The sequence below is a fragment of the Falco rusticolus genome, chromosome 6 (genome assembly GCF_015220075.1).
Source record: "Falco rusticolus isolate bFalRus1 chromosome 6, bFalRus1.pri, whole genome shotgun sequence".
Lineage (NCBI taxonomy): Eukaryota > Metazoa > Chordata > Aves > Falconiformes > Falconidae > Falco > Falco rusticolus.
In genome coordinates this window covers 28,020,649-28,032,224 of record NC_051192.1, presented here as the reverse complement: position 1 = coordinate 28,032,224, position 11,576 = coordinate 28,020,649, and the positions used below count along the sequence as shown (strand labels likewise).

Here is an 11,576-nt window from a genome sequence, read left to right as displayed (position 1 = left end):
GCCCAGCCCTGCCCTTCCCTCGGCCGCCGGGCGAGCGGGCAGCACCTGCCTGCGCTGCCGCCTTAGCGGGCTGGGTAGGAGGGAGGCAGGGAAGGAGGGAGGCAGGGAAGGAGGGAGGCAGGCTTCTCTGTGCGCGGGGAGAGGCTCCGGCTCTCAGCTGGGCGCTACCGGCAGCGGCAGCCGCGGCCGTGCTGCACCGGGGGCGGTGGCGGCTCCCCGCACGGCAGGAGAGCGCCGCTGCCGCGGGACCGCAGCTTTGGGGCGGGGGGCTCAAACCTCGCCCGAGAAGTAGAGACAGAGTTTTGCTGTTTTTTTCTTTTCTTTCCTGGTGACTGGGCTTTTTATTATCATTATTTTTAATCCCCCCCCCCCCCCCCCCCCCCGGCCGCGGTGCGTGTGCCACCGGGGAGGATGCGCGCCTCCCCCAACCCCTTCCCCGGCAGCTCCCGCCGCGGCGGCGGGGCGGTGCGGGGGGCCGCGGGGCCGGGGGCGCGCTGGGCCGCACCTGGCTGCGCCGCGCTGCGCGGGCTGCGGCCCCCCAATTCCCCCGCCGCCCCTCGGTGCCTGAGCAACGCGCACACACGCACGGAGGCACTCACTCACTGACTCGCAGCAGCGCGCTGCCGAGCTGCCCAGGCTGCCGAGCAGCGCAGCTCAGCGCCGCGCAGCCCGCCAGGAGCCTCCTGCCTCCTTCCTCCTTCTCTCCTCCTCCTCCCTCTCTCTCTCCCTCTTTCTCTCTCTCTCCCTCTCTCTCCCTCCCTCCCTCCCTCCCTCCCTCTCTCGCTCGCCCGCTCGCCCGCCGCTCTGGAGGATGCCCGGTAAGCAGCGGCGAGGAACGGCACCTCTGCCAGTGCGTGATCTGACGGGTTAGGGACCGCTTTATAGTGCTGCCGCCCGCCGGGGGAGGGCGCGGGGCGGGGGGGCGAGGGGAGGGGACATGACAGCGATCCGAGGCAGAAGGCGGCGGGGCTCGCCGAGTGCTCCTCAGAAGGACTTTTAGCTGCGCGGCTGGGGCTCGGATGTGGGCGCCGAGGGACGGGGTCTGTGCACCGCAGCGGGCACCGGCCGGGGCGGGGGCGCTTCGCCTGGGCTGCGGGTCGCTGCCTGCAGCACCGCGGTGAGTACGGGGCTGCGCGCCGCGACGGCGTCCCGCGAGGACGGGGAAGGTGCCAGGGGCTCCCTGCCGTGCCAGGGGCTCCCTGCCGTGCCAGGGGCGCCCTGCGCGGCGGCTCCGCTCCCGCCTTGCTGCGGCCGGGGCGCGAAGGGTACGGTGTCCCCGGCGCGCCCCGGGGACGGTGCCCTGCTTCTCCCCCACCTCGGTTTTGACGACGTCCCCGGGGGCTGGCAGCGCGGTCCGGTGTTGCGGGAGCGGCGGTGCCGCCGTCCGGGCAGAGGGGGAGCTCCGCCGGGCGCCTCACCTGCGGAGGGGAGCAGCCAGGTGCTGCGCGCCCAGGCGCGGCGCTGCGCGGGGCGGCGAGCGGAGCCCCGGCCGGTGCCCCGGCAGCGCGGCGAGGGGGTGCCCGCCGCTGCCCTGCCCGCTGCGCCCCCCGTGCGCTGCAGCGGGCGCCGGTAGGAAAGCGCTCGTGTCCCTCAGGGAAGGCTTAATGTTTGCAAAATGTTTGCGATCAGTTCCTGCGTGGCTCTTGCGTCGCTGGGGTTTGCGCACGGCTAACTCTGCTCGGGCTGGGGCTGAACTCCCGCTACCCAATGCCAGGGGCGGCGGGCAAGGGGCTTTTTGTTCTCCTAGACCTCCTGGTGCGATTCGTGGGAAACGTATGTAAGGGCTGACTGCTGGAGATTTTTAAGGGGATTTTGCTAAATCACGTAAATATTTTTTTCTTACTTTTACAAGGTCTGCTTTGACAATGATCCTTTTTCTCACTGTTTTGCATCCTGTGTATGATGACTCTTCCACTGAAGTCAATGGCAAAACTCCCAGTTGACTTCAGAGGAAGAAGGTTCTGAACGATACCGAATACTTTTCGAATGAAAGGGACTGGGCAGAAAGCTGAGAGATGGCAAAGTGAGAGAGATGCAGAAAAGAAACTTCATTTTTAAAAGATGGCTTTTTAACCAAAGAGATTTAGCTGCACTCTGTCAGAAATGTCTTCAAGATTTTCATTCCCACTTTGCAGTGGAGAAATATTGGAATGGTTTCTTGACATGTTTCATATCAAGATAGACTGAAGCCCATTGTTTTACCTACAGACATTATAAAGTATTACCAGATCTAGTACCTTATACTTTTCCCCTGCTGTATATCTTTTTTTTTTTTTCTGCACTAAGAAGTTGGAAGCTGAGGGATACGACTGGATGGGCTCCCACTGACTTCAGTGGCCTGTGGATCAGGCCCAGAAAGGCTCAACACAGAAGTAAAGGGAGAAATGTAGTACAGTTTGTAAGGAAAGGTGTTGCATAAGCATTTAACTCATGAACAACTTGCCTCTAGGGAGGAGGAAAATCTAAATGTACATGAATTTTTTATCCTGTTTTTAGAACTCTTTCACAACACAGATACAAATAAGAAAGAATGCTTCTGATTAATAATTAAAATGCCCATATTTATATGGATGACAAAGAAGATTTTATGCAAAAAAAAAATCCATTAGCAAATGGAAGTTCTAGTTCACAGAACGTCCTCTGTTCAGTGCAGTATTTAGATTGGGAGCAGTCAGATATATAATGAAACACAAACGAAAATACTGATATTCAAATGACAAAAGCTAGTCTTATTCCTGTAACCTGACTAACCATTTTCAGTTGCTTGGAATGCCTTAAAAAGGGAAGTGTGAAGACACACTTTTAATTCTTTTTCAAATCTGAGTGTTGAAAGAACCCAAAAAATGCTGCATGTGGTCAACAGCTTGTCAAGTATCAGAATTATGCCCATACTCCTTGAAGAATTTAACTATTACATTGGTAAGTGTGGTGGGGTAACCCTGGCTGGACGCCAGGTGCCCGCCAAAACCACTCCATCACTCCCCTCCTCAGCTTGTTGGGGGAGAGCAAATATAACAGAAAGCTTGTGCATCCAGATGAGGACAGGGGGAGATCACTCTAATTACTGTCATGGGCAAAACAGGCTTGACTTGGGGAAAAAATAGTGTAATTTATTACCAATAAAATTAGAGTAGGATAATGAGAAATAAAACCTAAATGTTACACCACCTTCCCCCCACCCCACCCTTCTTCCCAGCTTAACTTCACTGCTGAGTTCTCTACCTCTTCCCTACCAGTGGTGCAGGGGGACAGGGAATGGGGGCTGTGGTCAGTTCATCACACGCTGTCAGTGCTGCTCCTTCCCCCTCAGCCTCTTCCTCTGCTCCAGTGCGGGATCCCTCCCACAGGAGTCAGTTCTCTATGACCTGCTCCAACGTCAGTCCTTCCCGTGGGCTGCAGTTCTTCACACACTGTCCCAGCGTGGGTCCCTTCCATGGGGTGCCATCCTTCAGTCACAGACTGCTCCAGTGTGGGTCCCATGTGGGGTCACAAGTCCTGCCAGCAAACCTGCTCCAGCCTGGGCTCCTCTCTCCATGGGGCCACAGGTCCTGCCAGGAGCCTGCTCCAGTGTGGGCTTCCCACAGGGTCACAGCCTCCTTGGGGCATCCACCTGCTCCGGCGTGGGGTCCTCCACAGGCTGCAGGTGGGTATCTGCTCCAGCGTTACCCTCCATGGGCTGAGGGGCACAGCCTGCCTCACCATGGGCTTCACCAGGGGCTGCAGGGGCATCTCTGCTGCAGTGCGTGGGGCACCTCCTGCCTCCTTCTGCACTGACCTGCGTGTCTGCAGAGGTGTTGCTCTCACGTGTTCTCACTCATCTCTCCAGCTGCAATTGCACAGGTTTTCGTTCCCCTTCTTAAACATGTTACCCCAGTGGTGCTACCACCATCACTGATGGAATTGGCCTTGGCCAGCAGCGGGTCCGTCTTGGAGCTGGCTGGCATTGGCTCTATCAGACATAGGGGAAGTTTCTAGAAACTTCTCACAGAAGCCACCCCTGTGCCCCCCCTGCTACCAAAACCTTGCCACACAAACCCGATACAGTAGGGAAAACAACCTTCTCAGTTATGGTCCAATAATGTTTCCCTTCTAAGCACAACTTTGTGTTAATAGGCAAGTATGAAAAAGGTCCGAGGTGCTGCATCTCTTTTTCAGCTTTATTTGTAGGCATCTGGTAGAATTGTCATTGAATTGAACTGAATGTGCCACTGATACTTAACTGTGAACAGATTAATACGTTCATGTTACAATAGAAAAAAATCCTTGTAAAATGGACAAATGCTTCACTGATTGTCTCTTCTCTCATTGGAATTACATAGGGAAGACAGAAACCTCCCTTTTAAAATGTCATATTACAGGTTCCTTTCTAATTTTCCTGTGAATTCAAATGCTTTTTTTAATCATGTGTCATATATGGAGGTGAAGGGTAAATATTTTATGGGACATTGGATGGAGAAAAATTTTCTTTGAACTGCTTTGTTGCTTCCTGTATTCTCCACTTTATCTGGTGCTTACTAATACATTGTAATGCTATGATCTATTTTTGTTGATAATACTTCCATTTCAAAGTCAAATGTGAAAAGTATAGTGATTATTTCCATATTAAGAGTTCTGGACTGTTTTGGTTGGGGTTTTTTTGAGGGGTGTTGGTGGTTTTTTTTTAAAGTCCAAAGCGATGCTTAATCCTCTTTGCTTGCTTGAATGAAGACAGTCAGCAGTTCTAAAAATGAAGATTCATATTTGAATAAATCTTAAGTTTTGTCCTGAGAGCCATTGTTTGAAATACTGTATTCTTTTCATTTTGATGTTCCAATACTTGTTCTTCATAGGTGCGTATGGAAATGCAGCCAGTTCAGCATCTCCAAAACAGAAAGTTAGGTCTTTAAGGCTTACCTGAAGAGTAAGAGTATGTAAGATCTGAGTATTTAAAACAGGATTGAAAGAAGCCAGATAATGAACTGCCAGGAATCTCCAGGACATGGTTCTGAATATCTGTTACTCACTTTTAGCATGTTTATAAATCTCATCCTGTTTTGAGGAATAAGTGCTGTTCATCTTTATTCAGGTACATCTTTTTCTAGACTATTTTTGCTGTCCCTTGCCTGCCTCTGAAATGTGTTTATGCCATTGTATTGCTATGGTTGTCAAGTGAGTGGTAGCGAGGTCTCTTAGTATTTGAAAGTAAGAAGCAATATTAGCGTGACTCTTGAAGGTCATCTGAATTTTGTAATTCTTAACACCTTTAAAAACTTTTTCAAAGTCAGTTTGATTCTTTGTTAATCCTAGAACACATTCATCAGATAATCTATTTAGGACTATATTATTCTATCCAGCAATTTTAGAACAAAAGCCTCCACTGTAGCTCAAATCAATCAAAATATTGGTTTTAGGTTATACATTGTACATATGGAACCTGGCATGTAAAGCAGATGGTATGTAAAATTATGCATAGCATGTCTGGAGAGCCATACAATATCTAAATGCAGTGCAACAGAACAAGGAAAGAGTGTCACATGCAACTTAAAATACCAATTACTGGCCTAGCCTAGCCTCAGCTGCACTTTGTTTTCATGTGTGTGTTTGTATGTGTGTTAGTGTGTGTTAATTTTCTCTTACCTCAGTCAGGACTAAAAAATCATGCAGATTGAAATGATATGCTACGGGCTAAGTGAAATAAAGATGCATATACCAGTAATACTTTAGTTTAGTTTGGTATCAAAATACAAATGCATGCAAATTGAAAAAATAATCAAGAACAGAACTTTTAGTCTTTTAAGGAAAATGGCCAGACACCATTTACTACCAAGATTGTGGTTTTATGTTTTATTTATGTACCTGGTTTGCCCAACCCAGCAGTAGCACTTAGTAGTACTTCTGCCCTATTGCATAAATACTGTGTTAGCTCCACATGCTCTTTTTGTAAAGTATTACAAGTCTGTAAGCACAAAATTTCTTCCTGAACAAACAAGCATTACTGTGCATTGTTAACTTAATCAGATGAAATGGTAATTGCAGAAAGATTCACATCAGCAAAACCCTTAAATAATATTAGTCTTTAAGCATGTGTGACCTCAAAGGGACCTAATCACCTGTTTTGTTGAACAAAGATTCTTTAATGATCAATGACCATGAAAAGTAATAATTTTCCCAAGTTTATTCAAGTGTTTAAACCTGTGGTTATAAAATATTGTCAGCATCAGGCAACTTTAATTTTTAACTTCCAGGGGAAAAGCTTTAAATATTTCTACTTTTTTTCTTTTTAATGTTTTGTATGGTTTAGAAGTACTGCAAGCTATTAACTGTTTTAAAAAGAGTTTCACAGCTGTATTCTTTGATATTTCTAATCAAAGTGAAATTTTGTATATAAGGTATGAAGGATGAAGTTTATAATGAAGGACTACTGCAAAGTGAACTCTAGATATAATATTAGGAACTAATACTGCATAAGGTAGGCTTTAATAGCCAATTTTGTAAGTTCCAGACATTTTTCAAGGAGGCAAATTGAAGGAATGACCCCCTGTTTAAACTGTTGAATATCTCCAAATATTTTGAAGGCTTTTTAAAGTACCTGAGTTGCCATAGAATGTTTCACACTACAAACAAATAAACAAAAAAAGAAGATAAATTCTTTACTTTTTGTGCCCTAGCCCTCTTAGTCCTTTAGGATCTTGTTGCTTTCAGCAGTGTTGCTTGAGAAAATACAGCTCACTGTCTGGGGGATAAAAGTCAAGCATTTGTCCTGATATGTTACAGAACAGTGTCTATCAATCCATTTCTCTTTTGGAGATGAAAGAACTTTTATCCATTCAAATCACTGTAATACAATCTTGTATTATAATGGCTTGAACAATCTTGACTGCACACAGTTGCTGGAGTCTCCAAGGGACTGTCATAAATAAAACTATTAGACTGTATTACAGCACACAGGTATTCAGAGTCTACCAAGGGATGACAGGATTTTACATTACAGCACAAATTGCTAAAAAATGTCTGCGAATACCAAAAATGATTGGTAGAAGGACTTCATGAACCGATTTATAATCTAGCTATCTGTTTATCTATACTATTTTTCTTTAAAAGTATGTAAAGGAAATATTAGTATTAGTGGATTAATCCTATGTAGAATTTAGTGGAAAATGAGCCAATGAATAAGGGATTTGTCCTCTACAACAGGTACTTAAGCTTGCTCAGCAGCATGTAAACTTCCTGCACTAGCTGACGGACTTTCAACCTACATCGAAACCTCCCTTTGCAACCTGGCATTGCTACTATGATGACAGCTTTAGAAAACTGGCATCTCATGGGAGACAAGTCAGTTTACATCAATGGAAATGGATTTACACTGCCTCCTGGATTCTGTGCAGACAGGTTTGGTTTTATTTTTTTCTCTTTCCAGATACTGTTATAGAAGGTGCGACTTTTGCCAGATACACAGACACAACTGAGTTTGCTAAAACCCTAAGTGAACCTAGAAACAAGGTTGGAAATGGTGGAGACATGGCAAAATCAAGTAAAAAATATGTAGGGATTGGTCTTACTGTTTTTTTTTAAGAGAGGAAAAAATGTACTCTTTTATGAAAGATCCTTAAGGCAGCAGTAAAACATAAAAATAATACAACTGAGTTTAAAAATAAAATTACAAAAGCTGAGTTACCTAACATGTTATGGCCATGGGAGAAGTAACTAAAGCTGATGTACCAATAGGATGGAAGCTTCAAAAGAAGACAAAAGCCAGAACATAACTATTTCCCACATTGGAAATCCAGATGGCCCTGGCAGATTTTGTGTGTATTTGTATACACACATATCTGTGTGTATATATGTGTTTATATATATAATCTTTTTCTTCTAATATCAAAATCTCTACAGTGCTATGCTTCGTTACTATTTGGTTTCCTCACCTCAGCGGGGATTTGCTGGTTGTTCTTCCTTTCTGACCATGAAGATACAGAGGAAGATATGACAGCACAATAAATAGCTGAGTGGTTAAACTGTTTCCTGAAGGTAAAAGAGCAGCGTCCAGTGGTTCGCCTGCAGAATGTTTTAAACCCAAGGCTATAAATAATAGCCAGCACTGCCAACAAACAAACAAACAAACAAACAAAACAAAAAAGTAACCGAAACCTGAAAAAGGAGAAAGCAAAGTGAATCATCAGTTCAGTGTCTGAAGCCAATGTTACGTTATGTCCTGAAAAACATGAATCTGAAAGATATTTTGCCAACAGGGTAGTGTCATCTGCAATCACAGTTAAGATCTTCCTGTTAAGACTTGAAAAAGCAACTACACTCTTACCTTGAAAAACCAGGAAAGTTTATCAGACAGTGTAATGTGGAGCTTCAGGAATACAGAAGAACAGAAGATGACAGTAGAGCAGAGGTGTATTTAATGCAGCACTGTATTTAATACAGGAAATAGATATACCATTTTTTAATATCAGCTTTTGATGCTGAAAAGGCAGTTGATTGGTTTGAGTGGAGCTAACTTTGGCATGATATCAGAAGTAGGATTTGGGGGAAATTATTTTAATTTGCTGCTGCATGTCCTCGTCTTTGTAACTGCTGTGTAAGTATAAATAATGGCAGAGGTGGCAGAAAACCCTTCCTATTTATAATTTCACATTCCTGCCTCTTGTAAAAGGATTAATCTCCAATTAATCAGTGAATCAGATTTGCAGTAGGAAAACAGTCTATCAGTGTAGAGTCTATCAGTATAGTCAGACCACATGCCTTTATTTGTCTTCTGGTGGAAAATAACATTCCTGAATGGTGATGCACAATCTGGCTAAAATAATCTATTATAATCTTTTTGGTAAAGAATTTAAAAAATGAAAAGATGACTGGTAACTTTTTTACCAGCTACAGAGTTTTCACTCAGAGGTCGAAAAGCTTTGAGGAGAATTAGTGAAAAGTCATTCTAGAATTAGAAGTTCTCAGTTTGCATGTACCAAACAATTCTGGTTACAACTGACATTGGTTGCCCCTCTTCCAGTATCCTGTATTCAATGGTTTTTGACCTAAGAATGAAATTAATTTCCTTCAGGTAGAGTCAAAAAACCCAAGCTTCAGAAAGTTGAATTGTGCAACTGCAGAAAATGGAAACCCAATCCGGCATTCAGATCTACCTAAAAATGTGTTTCATTTCTGTGGCAGCTTTCCCAGCAGTTCTTTGAGGAACTGTTCCCTGGCTGCTAGTGGGGTAGATTCAGGTGGACACGAATCAACAGCTCTTTCCTCCCTTATATATTGAACCTACTGTGTTGTAAGTACCTTTCCTTCTCTCCTGGTGGCTGGCAAAGAGGCTGTCTATGGTGCAAATACTTTAGAGACATTTGTGTATACCTCCACCTTACACAATTTAATAACAAGAAACAACAAAGGATGAATTTCCTGACAGAAGCTTTACTTACCAGCATTATCCCTGAACAGAAATTATTTTCTTTAACAAAAATGGATCGAAAAAGATTTATCTGTCATTCAGATTTGTCGTCTTGCTTCTTATGTAAACAAAGCGCAAACTAGAAAATTTTGGTTTCTTTGCCTCAGAACCAAGTAAGATATAAGTTTCTTAAAGATATGTATGTCATTTTTCTTTTCTTTCCTGCTTTCCTTTTTGGGGAAGCAGGGAAGAATTTCAGTGAGAAGAAGAGGGGGAAAAAACAGAAAAAGGCATAACAATATTTTTAAAGTTTCAAATAATTTTCTCTTTTACACAAGGTAAATATATCCAATTAATGCCTTTTTATTATTTCTCACCTTGAAAATATTCTGCAGTAAAAGAATCCTTATTTTTTGTGTCACTTCAGAATGGATCAAAATTTTTATTACAAAAATTTTGTCTTTGAAGATATTTCAGCCAGCTCTAATGAAAAACTTGAAGCTGGTTGAAATGTCTTTGAAATTTATGTTCTTCAGACATGTAAGTTCCTTGAAACCAAAGCTGTCTGTAGAAAAAAATGTATTTTCATACATTTTCTGTGTGTAGTAATCATACTTCTGTCAAAAGGTATATTTTTCTTTTTTTTTTTATCTACAGGGTGATTTTTAGTAAAAAGTATGGGGAAAAAAATGAAAAAAATGTCCCCAAAATATTGACACAAGACTCTTGATTTGTCTCTAATAAAAATGTTTTTATTTCTAAATTTTTAGATTCATAACTTCCTTTTACAACTTCCAAAAAGAATTTCAAAAGCTCCAAACATTTTTCCTGATGTGGGGAATACTTCTTGCCCAGTTCTAGAGTGCACACTGTTGGGTAGATGAAATTTTTAGTCTGATGGTTGAAGTGGAAGTTTTGGAAAGGTAACCAGGTGCTTTCCTGGAAAGGCACATACTTAGTGGAAGGTTCTAATTATTTTATTCCTGAATACAGCTCGTGCTTTGAGGCAGACTGAAGGTGAGAACAGAAAGAAAGCAGAAGGGAAGTGTCTTTTTGCCATAACTAAAGAAAATAGTAAGTGGGAAGTCAGGTGTGTCTCTTTAACGACTTTAAGAGGAAAATGTCATCTAATGTGTTTAGGCTCAGGGTGTAGGTTTAAAAGACAGTGGGCAGCTGGAAAGAAATCTAATTTACTTAGTCTACTGTTTCAGGAATTTAAGTTGAGAATGTGTTCTTTATGTGACTTGACATGTATCAGTAAGCAGCGCTTATGGATGAGACAGCTTGCCTCTAGACTGGGATGTATATCAGCACAAGTGCGCTGGGTCAATATGGAAAGCACAGCATGGAGATACAGTGTAAATCCCCAGCATGGTGGTAGACAGAAGCTGGCCGCTCACTTCTGTTTATCCCCCAGGGACACAAGAGAACAGATTTGTCAGGGTTTGTCTCTTTTATTCTAGTAATAATGATATATTAATTGGGAATGTATGTTGTTTTGGGGTTTTTTTCCTTCTATTTACAGCTGCTATTATTTCTGCTCCCTACCTATATTTTTTATGTATAAACTGAATGATGCATGGCCTCCCTCTAGCCTGGAGGCCAGCTAAGCATGGCCACTTCCATATGGTTAAGCTCCCTTAGCCTCCTGAGCACAGGCTGCAGCTAGCCTGCCTCTTGGGAATGGTCCCCAGACTGGGCTAGTGCCCTAGCTGTGCCCAGGAAACCCTCAGAAAACAGCTGATCAAGCAGCCAAGATCAAAAGAGCGTCAGGGACTGCTGTGAGATTTTTTTTCAGAAAAAAAAATAGGTCCAGGGCATGGATTCATGCCATAGCACTATTTAATTCACTAGCATAAAGGTAGTCTTAGTATTATTTAGGTCAGTATGACTCCAAATACACATTGTTTATTCACTTTTCTCGTTGGGAAAGAGCTCCACTGATTTAAGTGGTGTTACTACAACACAGCATGATGTTTTCACAAATAGTGAAAAAGGGGCTTAGTATTTGTTTGTAAGCAGTCATTAACTGTGGCATATGTAATAATGTTCTGAAAGTAGCAGAAGCTTTTAACATGGTATAATATTTTAGGAAATGTTAGCTACTTTTCCACATACTTTTCATTATAGTTACGTTTCTGATTGAATGCTGGGGTCAATTTATCCAGAAATCACTGTTATAGGAAAACTGTTATCTATT

At 43.5% G+C, this 11,576-nt stretch overlaps 1 protein-coding gene across 2 annotated transcripts in view; it reads left to right on the top strand.

Moving 5' to 3' along the window:
• Nucleotides 1-956: 956 nt before the first annotated feature.
• Nucleotides 957-11,576, top strand: part of HS3ST5 (heparan sulfate-glucosamine 3-sulfotransferase 5) — a 195,642-nt gene continuing 185,022 nt past the window's right edge. The window contains exons 1-2 of one of the 2 annotated variants that reach the window (XM_037393158.1): nt 957-1,117; nt 7,174-7,368. The gene's annotated coding sequence lies outside the window, so the exon portion shown is untranslated. The remainder of the gene's footprint in view (nt 1,118-7,173; nt 7,369-11,576) is intronic. The other variant, XM_037393157.1, reaches the window with a different exon arrangement.